We start from the raw sequence: 15,856 nt of genomic DNA, 5'->3' as shown, positions 1-15,856 counted from the left end.
TGTAAAATTACCATTTCTTTTGAGAAAATTAAAATATTTCTATACGAGATCTTTCCTCAAATTCATCCAATCAAGAAGCACGAAGAAAACCTCTCTAGTCTTCTGACCAGAAGGGTATTTGATTAACCTGATATATACGCTACCATGTCCTAATCGGTGAGACAGTGGAATAGCCTAGCTAGTATTGCTCCAATGAGGAGGCCGCATGCTTAACAACACAAAATGCTAAGAAACGAAAAGCTAAAACAGAGTGACTGTGATGAAAGGGTGACTTTACACCTGAGCATAAGCCACATGCCAAGGAGTTAAGAAACTGGAAGAGATGGATGTTTCTGAATGACCTGAGAAACTAATAACAATTTGGATAAAATAAACTGTACCCTCTTTTAGGTCATTTTATTTTGGATATTGAGGAATCTAATAAATATTGTCAGCAGGAACAAACCAGCAATATTTTAAATCTCTAGCCTAGTGCAGATTTTTATCTGCAACATCTTGTAGTATCTTTTGAGTTATATTGAGAAAAGAAGGAACAAGTTGGGAGAGAGAATAGAGAAAGCATGTTGTTCATTATGTCCTCCCTTAGAAAATGGGGAGAGACACATCTTGCCTATAACACTGATATCTAGCAAACAAGATATAGCATAGTTCAGAAATCAGCAGAACTAATTTTTGTCTGTAATATTATACTCTTTTTGCAGAAATGGGGGTGGGAACTGAATAATCTTCATATATAGGTCAAATGAAACAAAACACAATACCTCAGTTTTTAGAATATTATAATACTGGAGTGCTAGCTTTAGCTTCTACCACTTTGTTTCACAAGGTCATGGAATTTCACACAGCAAAATCAGAGGGAATCCAACCTTGGGCACAAGGTCATTTCTAAGTTTAAACTGTTCTTAATTTATCTAAGCAATTCAAACATTTTGTAGTTATTTTGAACACAACCTTTGTTTCCCCACAGAGATAAGGTTACATGAACCTTTTAATTTCTCGTACACATTCCTTAATGCCCACTTAACCCACACTAAACTGAACTAGAGCCCTGGTAATGAAGTCACAATTGCTGAATTCTATTGCAAGGGACTGGAAACATCTCCTCAGTTTAGCTCCTAAAGGATGGTGGAGGGAGAAGTACTATTTCAAAATGGCTACAACTAGCTACCAGTTAGCGTATGTTAGCATAAGAGAAGATAACTCCCTAAGGCACGGTACCTCTTCAACTACTAGTGGTCACAGTACCAGTGACTACTGAATCTCAGGGTGGGGGTGGAGGTGCTTGTTAAACACAGATTTCTGGGTCCTACACCTCATCTATTGAATCAGAATTTCTGGGTATGGAACTCAGGAATCTGCATTTTAAACAAGCAATCCAGGTGATTCTTGTGCCCACTGCAGTTTGAGACCTCTTGCTTTAGGTCAATCACACTGGCTAGGGCTGGTTGGAGTAACACCAATTTTTGCACTGCATATACAAGTAGTTTCTAAGTCAGAAGCCCTGAGTTTGGGGACTTCACATAGCATTTTATTTTTAATCCCATCACCAGTCTGATGTTGTATCATACAGCTTAAAGAATTTCAGGATTTTTGCTGAGGAATTTGATGGAAATATCTTGGTCTACTGAGATTATGGCAAAATGAAAGAGGCCTTGGTAAATTTTAAATAAATTTTTTAGAACTATACTTTTTATGTAGTGTTAAATAGTGCCTATTTATATTTGAGGCAAACAACTACAACGGCAGTCCTACACTCAACTCCACTATATGTCTTGGCATGTGCATTATGAATCTTAAGTATAAGTGTTCTGGCGAGCCAGGTGGGTCAGAAGCAAGTGCACAAAGGGCTGCCCGAATATGGCTAATCTAGATGAAATCTCTAAAACACAAAAACCTACTTCAAGATACTGTCCTTCTATCTTGGACTTCTGTGAATCTCATGTTTATGTGTCTTTAACTTTTTACAAGTCCCATTCTGATTCTCAACACTCTTTCCTTTTCTCTCCCTTTAGGTTTTCACTGGGCTTTCTCTTTCTTTGTGTTCAATTCCCAATTACTACCCTTCTCCTTTGTAGTGGACAACTTCATTTATCCTGACACAAAGTCAAAATAGTCAAACCAGTTAAAATTATTATACAGACTAATTTTATTCCTCTTTTCTAAAAGAACAAATGGAAATTGCATGTTCTTTAGAAAAAGGCATGCCGGGCACAGTGGCTCATGCCTGTAATCCCAGCACTTTGGGAGGCTGAGACAGGAGGATCGCTTGAGGCCAGCAGTTTGAGACCAGCCTGGGCAACATAGCGAGACCCCATCTCTATGGAAAAAACAATAGAAGGCAGAAAAAACATAAATTATATAACTCTTGATTATTTTGTTTTCTTTTGGCTGTTACTCTAACTATAAAAATATTCCCTACTGCTGCTGTTAAAATAAATTTCACTATTTACCAATCTTTTAGCCAATTACATTTTGAAATGACAGCAACATATCTATGTTACCACAAAGAAAATCAGTAATGCTTCTGTATGGCATATTATTTAATAAATATTTATTAAGCTACTACTCATCACTGAAACTTCTAATTGTGAGGCCACCAGCTTAGGTTAAGAAGAAACAGATCTTGTTTCCCTGTTACTATACTCCTGGAGATCTGAATGATGAACCCAGACGGAATGCCGTGTTGAATCATGTGTAGAATGACTTATTCCAGTGAGATTCCATGTCCATGCAAGTTCCTTGAGACACAGATTGAATTTGCATAGGAAATCTTGAGGAGGATGTTTCTTTCTCTTTTTGCTTTATGAATTTAAACATTGCCCCAAATAAAACTTGACTGCCCAAATAATAAGCAGAAATAGAAATTCTGTAAACATAAGGTTTAGAAATATAATCTGGCTTCTATTAGTGATCTGCTAAAAATAGCTGATGATACTTCAATCAAATGCCTGAGGAGGATTAGATTACAGAGGAGATAAGGGTAGAGGTATGAACATCTTCAAGAAAATGATTAAGGCTAAATATAAAACAGGTGAAAATAAATATCTTCTTTAATTAATGAAAGAGAAGAAAATATTTTAAAATGGAAGTAAGTATTTAAGCCAGATGAGCACTTACAAAGATTCCTAATTCTGTTTGAGTTCTAAGACCGAACTCAATTCTATTTCACTCAGTTCCATAATCAGCACGCTTGAGGGCAAATTTAAGGACAAAGCCAAAGACTACTTGTCTTAAGTTATTTGTGGATAACAAAGGTCATCAATAGCAGATATTCACGTCTATCAAGAGTAACACAATTCTACTCCTGGGAGAGTAGAATTGTTTTGTGTTTATTTTGAAAACCTTATTTACTTAACATAGTTATCTGGAGCCTCCCCTTCTTCTAAATGTATGTGTTTAGATTTAAGTTTTTCTTTTTCAAAACAAGGATATCTAACACCATGAAATGATAGTGATAATTACCTTTCTCTATGTAAGTACTGGAGAGAGTGGGCTCATACCTTGGTTCAGAATGTTCAGACCAAAACAGAGACTTGTTAATTGTGGTTTGAATATTATCTGTCCAAATTTTGAGGGCCTATTTTCTCATAAAAGGTTGACTTCAAAAAGACTGGATATTAAAGATTTTTTTATTTTTTAATACCATAGGGAGAAGGAGTTGGAAAATATTTTTATGAATGTGAAGCAAAATTTTCATGATAAAGTATTATTTTTCTAAATAAAGTGGTAACTAGTGAAAGATAATAGAGTTTGTGTTTATACTTACAGCACTTATGGAGTTCTTTAATTCACAATTCCAGGTAAAATAAAATATTTGATGAACCTAAGCCATAGGCAAAACAGGTAAGAAAATACTGTTTACAGATAATTTGAGTGTTCCTCTAAATTCCCAAATCACAATTCCATCCTGTGTGTATAAATCACAAGACATGGAGTATTTCCTTATGAAAGTAGTATTTCATCTTAATGTACCTACTGTTATATTATGACCTTAGAGTGCCATTTATGACTTAATTACTTATCCATGAGTCTATCACACATGCTGACTTTCTAAAATCTGCATTAAAAACCACCATCTGAAATTAAGGCAGACCTGAAGTACCCTTTAAGTGAAGTTTTTACGAAACAACTGAAGACATCTTTTACATTTAATAGTTACAGAAGTACTTAACATGTTATTTTAATTTACAACCAGTTTATTTTCAATGAAGTGTCTGTAGATATTTCAGCAAAATGTACTATGGAATTTTGACACATGATACTGTCATTGCAAATGTCGCCATTCAGATTTTAAAATGGAAAACGGGAATAATTAATTTTTATAGAAATATATTGTTCAGTAAAGGTTTAATGGGTGCCTATGGGTGTATATATATATACTATATCAAATATTAGGAATAAATATACAAAGACAACAGTCTCACCTCAAAAAGATTATGATATAGTTGTATACCGCCTTCCCACTTCTATCTTAAAATTTTATAGTTAAGAATTATCTACTTTATTTAACTTGACATTTGACTCCTCCATCCTAATCCATCCATATTTTTAAATATTTCAGGAGATGTTATTTTGAGGTGATTAATAAAAGAATCACATTAAACTCCAATGAGACAACTTTAGTAAAAATAACCGTTCCTGGGTAAGGTTTCCTTTCAGCAATGTAGGTGGACAGCAAGCTATTGGCAGATTGGGTTGCTTTTGAAATCCATTTTATGATGAATAATGACTTAATTTAAAATAATCTCCTTAAAGTTCCCAGTTCCAGTTGAAATAGCTATAATCGATAACATAGATGAAGTCTGAGACATGAACCCCCGTCTGAGACATGAATCCCCTACAGAAAATAGTAGACTTTTTTTTTTAACTCCCAAATACTTTAAGAGATGAACAGTGCAGGTTTTAAATTTATGTGGATTTTCTACCACCACCTTGTATGTTTGTATTAAAAGGATGTAATTAGATTTTATTCAGCCTGGATGATAATCAATGTGAAGTAACTCAGTGATGAGAACTGCCAGTCTGGTGAACAAGTGAGTCATTCAACACTTCATTTGTGACTATATCTGGTCTGCCAAAATGAAAAGGCAAATTGGGATCAACTCTATCAACATAGTTTTCTTGCCTATTTCCTTTAATAGGTTCTTTTTGGTCCTTCGAACCCTATTAGGACATTCTCTTTCCTACCTGATAAGTACTCTAAAAAGTAGTTCCAGCCTTATCTGAATCTTGGTTCACTTATATGACTGGGTGGTAAAAATGTCTTCAGAACACTGATTATATGTCTATGACCCAAGCTATTTAATTTGTCCATCACACTCGACTTGAATTTTCCAAATTGATATTCTGGTGAAATAATAGGTAAGGGTATGTGTACTTGGGGAGTTGGGGTTATGGAGATACATTTAGTATGTTCACTTCATCAGAACCCACTCCAAGTAAACAAAGGACTCTGCCCTTACATACTTCTCCCATGATGCTGATCAGCTAACTTGATCTGTGGTCAGTAAATTTTAATGCTATGCAAATTATACTTTTACTGCTCAGCTTCTTTAGGAAGCAACCAATGGCACAGCTTCCTAAGTCTTGAAAATTTGATCTAAAATAAATGGGTGTGTATGTATATACATATACATACACACACATTTCTATATATATATATACACATATACATATATTTATATATACATATATATACACACACACATTTATTTTAGATCAAATTTCAGACTGGTATGCCAAGGAGGTTATTAACAAGGCATTAACATTTAGAAGTTATTGAAGGAGGAAAATCAATATTACCATCTTTATAATATTGCAAGCTCAGTTAGAAAGAGTAAGCAGAAGTTTATTTCAGGCTTCTACAATCATAAAGAATGTTACAGTATGGGAGGAAATAATGTCTTTAGATTTTTAGCATAAGAATCATTTCTTTTCTTATTCTGCTGTCAGCACTCCCCCACACACAAACAGAACTATCTGTTGTATTCTTCCTGAAAAGAATTTAATATTTCACTTACTTTTGCAAGTCAGTACCTCTTTTATTACCTAATTTAATCGTGAGGAATGACATGATACTGGAGCTAATACTGAATGATATTCTTCTAATAAAAATAACAGTAATCCTCCCAAAATCAAGATGGCAGTACTCTGAGGATAGAATATGAATTTAGTATATATATATATACACACTAAAATAAATGAACATATATATAATATATATTATATCTTATATATTTTATATATATAATATATATATGACAGTAACACAGATCTTTGTGAACTTTTGTCCTACAGGTCTAGTCCATCCTATTCTTACTCTCATATTAAATTCATATTCTATCCTCAAAGTACTGCCATCTTGATTTTGGGAGGATTACTGTTATTTTTATTAGAAGAATATCATTCGGTATTAGCTCCAGTACTAATGGGGGGTACTGAGAGCAGAATAAGAATTGATTCTTATGCTAAAAATCTAAAGACATTATTTTCTCCCATACTGTAACATTCTTTATGATTGTAGAAGCCTGAAATAAACTTCTGCTTACTCTTTCTAACTGAGCTTGCAATATTATAAAGATGGTAATATTGATTTTCCTCCATCAATAACTTCTAAATGTTAATGCCTTATTAATAACCTCCTTGGCACACCAGTCTGACATTTGGGGTCATTTGCTCATTAGCAACTCTGGCAAGAAGGAGCTGCTTTAGGGGCACTGCCAATTGAATTTAAGGACAATGAAAGATACCTTCCTCAGCAAGGCAAGTGCCAAAGAAAGGTAAGAAGAAAATTCAAGAAACATTTTTAAGAATCTAAAATTGTATCTTGACAGTTATTTATCATTAAGATTTTTTCTTTATGTCAAATTTGTTATAAATCTAATCTCTCACCTTAATCCATGGTATTTTCACATTCTTTTATTTTCTAATCTATAATAATTACATCATAAACAATCCTCAAAAATCCCCATTGTTAAAAGTCATCTGCATATTCCAACATTCAAATTATTATATTTTTAGGCATTCAAAATATGTTGTGTACATGACAAGAAGAAAAACATTAATTTGGTAAAAATCACTATAAAATCATGTTTGTAAGAAATATAGCATAGATGTAAACAAATTAGCATTAATGTTCATCTTAACGAAAAACCAAGTAATGAGTTTTCATATTCAATCTTAGCTGTCTTGGAAATTGTTGGTTGTTAAATTTTGGACCAGCAAAGTCATCTTGGATTTGGGATGGAAAGCTATTGAATCTAACAACATATGAAGAATATGCTTTTTAAAAATGCCCTATTGTATATTAATTTTCATTTTTCCCTTGTGACAAAATTATATGGCACTGCCCTTTTACAGAAAGTTCCACTAAAGAGTTAGAGATATGCTGACTCTCAATGTTCTTATGGAAAAATACAAATGACTTTATAGCCATTGCAAAAGGTTCCCAGCTATATCTGTGTTTAACATTTAGTATCACATGTTGAATTTCACACTCTCCAGTGTAATTACAGAAAACTGAAATGATACAGGAACTTCATTGCAGTGAGAGTTTCTCTTGCAAAATTCAAATGTTTGAAATGTCAGAAAGTTCTCTGTATCCTACAACATAATTTGTATTCAAATATAGCAACGGATTCCTAACTTCTTGCTAGTAAACAAAACAAAAAATTCATTTATGTTAATAAATTTGTTTCCCATCTGTAAACTAATTCATGGCACCTTTATGGTGCTAGCTTATTCATAATATATTTTAAAAAATAAGAACAATTCTGTGTTTTATTGAAGTCAGAATTTTTTGGAATTCCTATTTAGTATATGTATTTTATTAAGCAAGGACTATGTTGCCTTCTCTAGGGTAAAAAACACAACCATGAAAGTTGAGATGCCATCTTAAGTCACTTTGAGGAATGTGCAAATCAAGGGGTGAATTTGGGATTCCCAATACCACTTAAGACTTCCTACCATCTCCTTTGACTGGTGCCATTTTCCGGGAGGGGATGGCAAAAAAATAATAGCAGCTGTAAAGTATTTAGTATCTCCATAACAAATGTGATCTTCAAAGAACTCTGTGGAACTTTGACCCTATTTGTGGTACTAATACGTGTGTGTGTGTGTGTGTGTGTATTATATAAGTGTGTATACACATGAACACCTATATACACATACTAACATTACAAATTTACATATGCAAGAATATATTAAAAACGGGGCTATATGATCTTCTATAGCAAATTCATCAGATCTATCTGGATATGCTATAACTGGATTTGTAGTGATAAGTTACATTAGTGCTTCCTTAAGTCCATGCATACTTATGATCAAGGTTCTAGAATAACTTCTCATACTGATTTTATTGGAAGTGCAGAACTAATCTAAAAGATACTAATATTGGATTTAGTGACAAATTTAGAAAATCTCAAACTAAAAGTCACATTTTAAGCCCACCATCAAGTGAACATTAAATGTGTGAGCTACTATTTAGGAATATTGTCATATAATTTGAAATGAAACATTATTCCTTAGTAATTGACTATGCAGAATACACACCATGAATACAGTACACACAAAACCAGAACCTGACCAAGGAAAATGTCATTTTCTTTCTCCTTATTTTAAATCTTCAGCACCAGAAAGTTTGTTTTCTCTTTGTGGAAAATCAATAAACACTTTAAAAGCAGAAGCAGGAACTCTTCTTTAACAAAGTAATATACTTTCTAAAAGGCCTTGGTTTTGCCTTAGCTTTAGCCATATGAGGAATGGTTTCACATCTTAGTTGTGTGGGCAGATCTGGTCTCCATGGTGATAAAAAAGTCAGCCAGGGAAGTGGAAAGAACTGTGGTACATTGCTCCCAATAGAAACGGCCAAGCTGAAATCAAATGCAGCTTTTGTATTTAGCGTGGACAAAGCCTGAAGCTCCAGTGAACTGGTACTTTACCTCAGGTTGTCATGGCAACCTGCTAAGAAGGGTGGGTTACAGATACCCGTATCAACTTATTGCTAAGATGTAAAATCAAAAGCCAGAACATATGGGATAAAAGTAATAAGTTATTCACTAGTTCTGAATTTGGTTTTCTTAAAGAGGAGCTAGGAATTTAATGGAGGTATTGCTGTTTTTGCAAAATATCATATATTCTAATTAGTATTCTTTTTTCAAGGAATCCTAAGAATTAGCACTGAAAAACTTTTACTCTTCAATTTGGTGTTAACGTTTTGAAGGCAAACCAATTTATCATGTTAGCTCAGTAATAATAATCATGGTACTAACATTTGCATTTCACTTTCCACTTTACAAAGTACTTTTATATATAATATCTTGAAAGAAGATGCAGGAAATGCGAGAATTATGAGTTTTTATTTTATTCTACATACTGCATGAGAGATTAGAAAATGGAAATAGATTAAAGCATTAATGTTGCATTCTTTAATAGTTCTTTTCATGTTACATGCATTTACTCTTCAGATTTGTAAGAGGTGATTAAAAGTAACGTTTCATCATGAGAGAATACACAGAAACACACAATATATCAGACTTGGCATCTGTGAGTAGGAATTGGTAAAATCAGTGGTATCTCTGAATTTTACTCATAAATCTACTGCTTTATATCTCCACCAAATGATAGATAAATAAATAGGCAGAAATATTTGGATTGTTTCTATAGAATGTATAAAGTAGAACTTTGAAGGAAAAATTGAAATAACTTCTGATTAGTCACCATATGAAATAATTTTCAAACTGGTATCCAGACTTAATTCTTGAGAATTATTTTATGTATGTATGTATGTATGTATGTATGTATTTATTTATTTAGAGACAGGGTTTTGTTCTGTTGCCCAGGCTGGAGTGCAGTGGTGTGATCACAGCTCACAGGAGGCTCAACCTCCCACCCTCAAGTGATCCTCCTACCTCAGCCTCCTGAGTAGCTGGCACTGCAGGTGCACACCATCATGCCTGGCTAATTTTTGTATTTTTTGTAGACATGGGGTTTTGCCATGTTGCTCAGGCTGGTCTCGAACTCCTGGGCTCAAGCAATCTTCCTGCCTTGGCCTCCTGAAGTGCCGGGTATGAGCCACTGGGCCCGGCCAGTTTTTCTTTTTTTTAAAAAAATCCCAATATTAAAAATTAGCTATAAAAGGAATCATGTCAAAGCTTAAAATACTAAGAAAGGGTTTTGACTCAAGTGGTGGACTCATTTCACTGTTTATACACATCACAGTACAAGATTTTTGGACACTGGTTAAAATTGGAAAGTACACTAATTATAATTTCTACTAATAAAAGGTAAATTGTTGTAAATGTGATTGAAAGATCAGAACAACATTTTTGCTTTACTTGATTAACCATATTAATGGTGCTGCTGTAATAAAACCTAAAAATTTTAATTCCTTTTATGTAGGTCTAATATATATATATATGTATGTGTGTGTGTGTGTGTGTGTATTATATACATATATAGTGAAAAATATTTTGCTAAATTTTAACCTGTATTAAAATTATAAGTCTGAGGGGCAATATGCAATTAAGAGTGTTCACTCTGCTGTCACAATGTCTATCTGAATCTTAGGTCTGTTATTAAATAGCTGGGAGTCCTGGATTATGCTATTTAAACTCAGTTTCCTCATCTAGAAGATAAGGATAATAATAGTATTTCCCTTACAGGGTTGTTGTAAGGATTAAATGAATTATATTATGTAAAGACCTTAGAATAGTGCCTGACACATAGTAAGTACTCATTAAAAATGTTAGCTATTATTTGTAATAGATTAATGTGTTCAACAAACCTATAAAATTTAAACAAAATGCATCACACTATAGGTGTTTTGGCTTTACCTTGAGAAAGGCAATTCTTCTTTAGTATTTTTATCCATGTGTAAAAATATCTTCTTTTTCTATATGAGAAACGAATAAAAGACTCAGATTTATGGGCATGCCTGGCTTTGCAGATTGCATTTCAAATCCAGACTATGTGGCATATCTTTATAAAAAAGATAAATCACTAAAATGTCTTTGACTTTAACAGAGAGGCATCATCTATAGAAAACATAAAAAGAGTCTTCCTGAGACAGCAGTGAAAGTAAAAGGACAAATACATATAATTCAGTCATTCTATTCAGAATGCCCTTGACATCAAATTTAAAATTATTTTATTCAAAGACTGATCAGTTAATGATGTAAACCTGACTGAGTTGAGATTTGCTTTAGAATGGAAATAGCAAGTTAAAATAGCTTCAGTTTTCACTTCTTCATAATTCATTGTATGTTCATTGAATATATTTCACTAAACAACTGAAATGTAATAAATAAATACTGTTAATATAAATGGGATTTATTTTCCCTATCAATGGGTGTTTCCCTCTTGCCATTAGATAACTTACTTTACACATTGATATGGTTTGGCCCATCCAAATCTCATCTTGTAGCACCCATAATTCCCACGAGTTGTGGGAGGGACCCCCGTGGGAGATAATTGAATCATGGGGGTGGGTCTTTCCCATGCTGTTCTTGTAAGTCTCATGAGATCTGATAGTTTTAAAAATGGGAGTTTCCTTGCACAAGCTCTCTCTCTTTGCCTGACCCCATCCAAGTAAGATGTGACTTGCTCCTCCTTGCCTTCCACCATGATTGTGAAGCTTCCCCAGCTACGTGGAACTGTAAGTCCAATTAAAGCTTTTTCTTTTGTAAATTGCCCAGTCTTGGGTATGTCTTTATCAGCAGTGTGAAAATGAACTAATACAGTAAACTGGTACCAACAGAGTGGGGGCACTGCTGAAGATACCTGAAAATGTGAAAGTGACTTTGGAACTGGGTAACAGGCAGAGGTTGAAACAGTTTGGAGGGCTCAGAAGACAGGAAAATGTGGGAAAGTTTGAAACTCCCTAGAGACTTGTTGAATGGCTTTGACCAAAATGCTAATAATGATATGGACAATGAAATCCAGGCTGAGGTGGTCTCAGATGGAGATGAGGAACTTGTGGGGAACTGGAGCAAAGGTGACTCTTATTATGTTTTAGTAAAGAGACTGGTGGGCATTTTGCCCCTGCCCTAGAGAATTGTGGAACTTTGAACTTGAGAGATGATTTAGGGTATCTGGTGGAAGAAATTTCTAAGCAGCAAAGCATTCAAGAAGTAACTTGGGTGCTGTTAAAGGCATCCAGTTTTAAAAGGGAAACAGAGCATAAAAGTTTGGAAAATTTGCAGCCTGATAAGTGATAGAAAAGAAAATCCCATTTTCTGAGGAGAAATTCAAGCTGACTGCAGAAATTTGCATAAGTAACAAGGAACTGAATGTTAATCACCAAGACAATGGGGAAAATATCTCCAGGGTATGTCAGAGACCTCTGCAGCAGCCCCTTCCATCACAGGCCCAGAGATTTAGGAGGAAAAAATGATTTCATGGGCTGGGCCCAGGGTCTCTCTGCTGTTGTGCAGTCTACGGACTTGGTGCCCTGTGTCCCAGCCACTCCAGCCATAACTAAAAGGGGCCAAGGCACAGCTTAGGGTATGGCTTCAGAGGGTGGAAGCCCCAAGCCTTGGCAGCTTCCTGTGGTGTTGAACCTGTCGGTGCACAGAAGTCAAGAATTGAGGTGTGGGAACCTCTGCCTAGATTTCAGATGTATGGAAACGCCTGGATGTCCAGGCAGAAGTTTGCTGCAGGGACGGGGTTCTCATGGATAACCACCGCTGGGGCAGTGCAGAAGGGAAATGTGGGGTCAGAGCCCCCACACAGAGTCCCTACTGGGGCACCACCTAGTGGAGCTATGAAAAGAGGGCCCCCATCCTCCAGACCCCAGAATGGTAGATCCACCGACAGCTTGCACAGTGAGACTGGAAAAGCTGCAGACACTCAATGCCAGCCTGTGAAAGCAGCCGAGAGAGGCTGTACCCTGCAAAGACACAGAAGCAGAGCTGCCCAAGACCATGGGAACCCACCTCTTGTATCAGCGTGACCTGTATGTGAGACATGGAGTCAAAGGAGATCATTTTGGAGCTTTAAGATTTTACTGCCCTGCTGGATTTTGGACTTGCATGGGGCCTGTAGCTCCTTTGTTTTGGCCAATTTCTCCCATTTGGAATGGCTGCATTTATCCAATGCCTGTACCCCCCAGTGTATCTAGGAAGTAACTAACTTGCTTTTGATTTTACAGGCTCATAGATGGAAGGGACTTGCCTTGTCTCGGATGAGACTTTGGACTGTGGACCTTTGAGTTAATGCTGAAATGAGTTAAGACTTTGGGGGACTGTTGGGAAGGCACGATTGGTTTTGAAATGTGAGGACATGAGATTTGGGAGAGGCTGGGGTGGAATAATATGTTTTGTGTCCCCACTCAAATCTCATCTTGTAGCTCCCATTATTCCCATGGGTTGTAGGAGGGACCCAGCAGGAGATAACTGAATCATGGGGATGTGTCTTTCCTGTGCTGGTCTAATGATAGTGAATAAGTCTCACAACATCTGACTGTTTTAAAAATGGGAGTTTCCCTCCACAAGCTCTCTCTCTTTGCCTGCTGCCATCCATGTAAGATGTGACTTGCTCCTCCTCGCCTTCTGCCATGACTGTGAGGCCTCCCCAGCCATGTGGCACTGTAAGTCCATTAAACCTCCTTCTCTTCCCAGTCTCAGGTATGTCTTTTTTTTGAGATGGAGTCTTGCTCAGTCGCTCAGGCTGGAGTGCAGTGGCACGATCTCGGCTCACTGCAAGCTCCGCCTCCTGGGTTCATGCGATTCTCCTGCCTCAGCCTCCCGAGTAGCTGGGACTACAGGCACCCGCCACCATGCCAGGCTTTTTTTTTTTTTTTTTTTTTTTGTATTTTTAGTAGAGACAGTGTTTCACCACGTTAGCCAGGATGGTCTCGATCTTCTGACCTCATGATCCACCCGCTTTGGCCTCCCAAAGTGCTGGGATTACAGGTGTGAGCCACCGCGCCTGGCCTCAGGTATGTCTTTATCAGCAATGTGAAAGCAGACTAATACACGCTCACGTGCAAAATGTTCCAAAGTTTTTTCTTCAAGATGCAAATGTAAAAGAGTCATATTGAAGAGTTGCTTTGTAATAAGTGCCCTCTGTGTTGAATTCTTGCTGTCTAATCCAAAATTAACACACATTTCAGCTTGTCATCATGGTAAGCCATGTCACTTCCTAAATATTACAGCTTTCCCTGAGTATAGTTTCCTCTCTTTCCATCTCTTTCATGATATCATGTCTAGTCTTTGATCTTATTAAGAACCAGCCCCCTCCTGAATTCATTTCCTTATCCAATTTGGACCCCTCTGACTAGACCCCTCAATTCCCTCTTGGATATGTATTACATGTACTTGTTCCAATACGTGATTTCTTACTCCTGCCTGGCCACTGGGCATCACTAGAAAAAACTGTAAATGCACACTGATTGTTACCATTCTAAATTTGTGTTTTCTGACTTCAGGCCATTCAGGGCTACTTGGCAGACCTCTTATTAGTGCTGGTTAGCCCAATATCCAATTCTTCATTAGGAGAGCTCCAAGTTTCCATTTTACTCTTCAAGACCTACTTTCTATCTGTTGGATCTTCCTCTGAGAAGGTAACGTTTTGCCTCCACATTTGTCAAGGGAGGGTATCATATCTCTCATCTGGATTATTGAATTAGTTTTCTAATTGGTATTCCTATCACCTGTATTCTCCCACATTAATACATCTATATTGGCCAGAGTGACCTACTGAAGCTCTCTATCATGTTCTTTGGGATACAATCCAAACCTCTAAACATGGTATGTTAGGACCTTTTTAATTCATTTCTAACATAAATCTTTGTCTCATCTGTACTCATCTACACTAAATACCATATTTCTCTAAATTATTCTTTGTTTTTCTTCCTGTCTACCTTTGCTGATGCCATTTTTTTTTTTTTTTTTTACCACCTAGAATGTACCCTCCTTTTCTTTTTCTCCTGGTGAAACCTTATTCATCCAGCTTGAATATCACATCCTCTGTGAGGTCTTGTCTGATTTCACAAGGTAGAGATAATCAAGACCTCTTAAGTGCTTTCATAGAACTTAATGTGTTCATTTCTCAAAACATCTAATATACTGTACAGTTACATTTGTATGTTTTTCTCTCCCATTAAATGATGAATTTATTGATTCTGTAATTTTAAAATCTTTGTTTCTTCCAGCACTTAGCAGAGTGGGTACTCAGGACACTGTGTTGCCTCCATAAATATTATTTGAATTAATTAAATTGCCCAAATACATCTTAATTCAAAATCTCAGTATTTGCGGGTGCAAGCTGAACACTGAATACACTTCTATTAAACAACTATGTAAAATGCTTTATACCTCACTAGGTTTTCAATTGAAGTGAGAAGATCTACTTAAAGTTTTTGGGGTGAACTACGTAGCAGAGGGGGAAATCTTAGGAAGATAAGTCACTGAGGTCAAATAATGCTATTTCTAGCACTGCTTGCTATGTCAAGGAAGAATGATTTTGACCTTATACAAAATGATAGTGTAACCACTGCTAAAGGGTGTTTTCTTTGAATGACCTACATTGTCAAGATATTCATATGTCATTAATGTTAGGAGTAGATGAGGTAAGACAAAATCTTAGACTCAGGATGAGATTTTAATTATAAATATAACTTAAAAATATACTCTCTAAAGGTCCTTCTCTGTTGATAGAAGCAGATTGATGGAACCACTATAAAAAACCTCACCACCCTGCTACTTTGGGGAAATGTTGGAAGGGGTTACAGCCAAATTGCTTGATACAGCTTTATTGCTATGTGTAAAACTTTGTCCTTTAAACAAATTTTGAATGGCTAGGTTTCTGTACCACATGGATCAGGCAAAATAAATATGATTGTGACATAACCATTAGT

The 15,856-nt window shown here is 35.9% G+C and overlaps 1 protein-coding gene across 7 annotated transcripts in view; it reads right to left on the bottom strand.

Annotated features, from left to right (window-relative positions):
• The window catches only part of CNKSR2 (connector enhancer of kinase suppressor of Ras 2), a 287,144-nt gene that overhangs the window by 13,566 nt on the left and 257,722 nt on the right, over nucleotides 1-15,856 (bottom strand).

The sequence above is a fragment of the Pongo abelii genome, chromosome X, assembly GCF_028885655.2.
Source record: "Pongo abelii isolate AG06213 chromosome X, NHGRI_mPonAbe1-v2.0_pri, whole genome shotgun sequence".
Lineage (NCBI taxonomy): Eukaryota > Metazoa > Chordata > Mammalia > Primates > Hominidae > Pongo > Pongo abelii.
The sequence above is the reverse complement of the archived record's forward strand: the minus strand, read 5'-3'. Positions and strand labels throughout refer to the sequence as shown.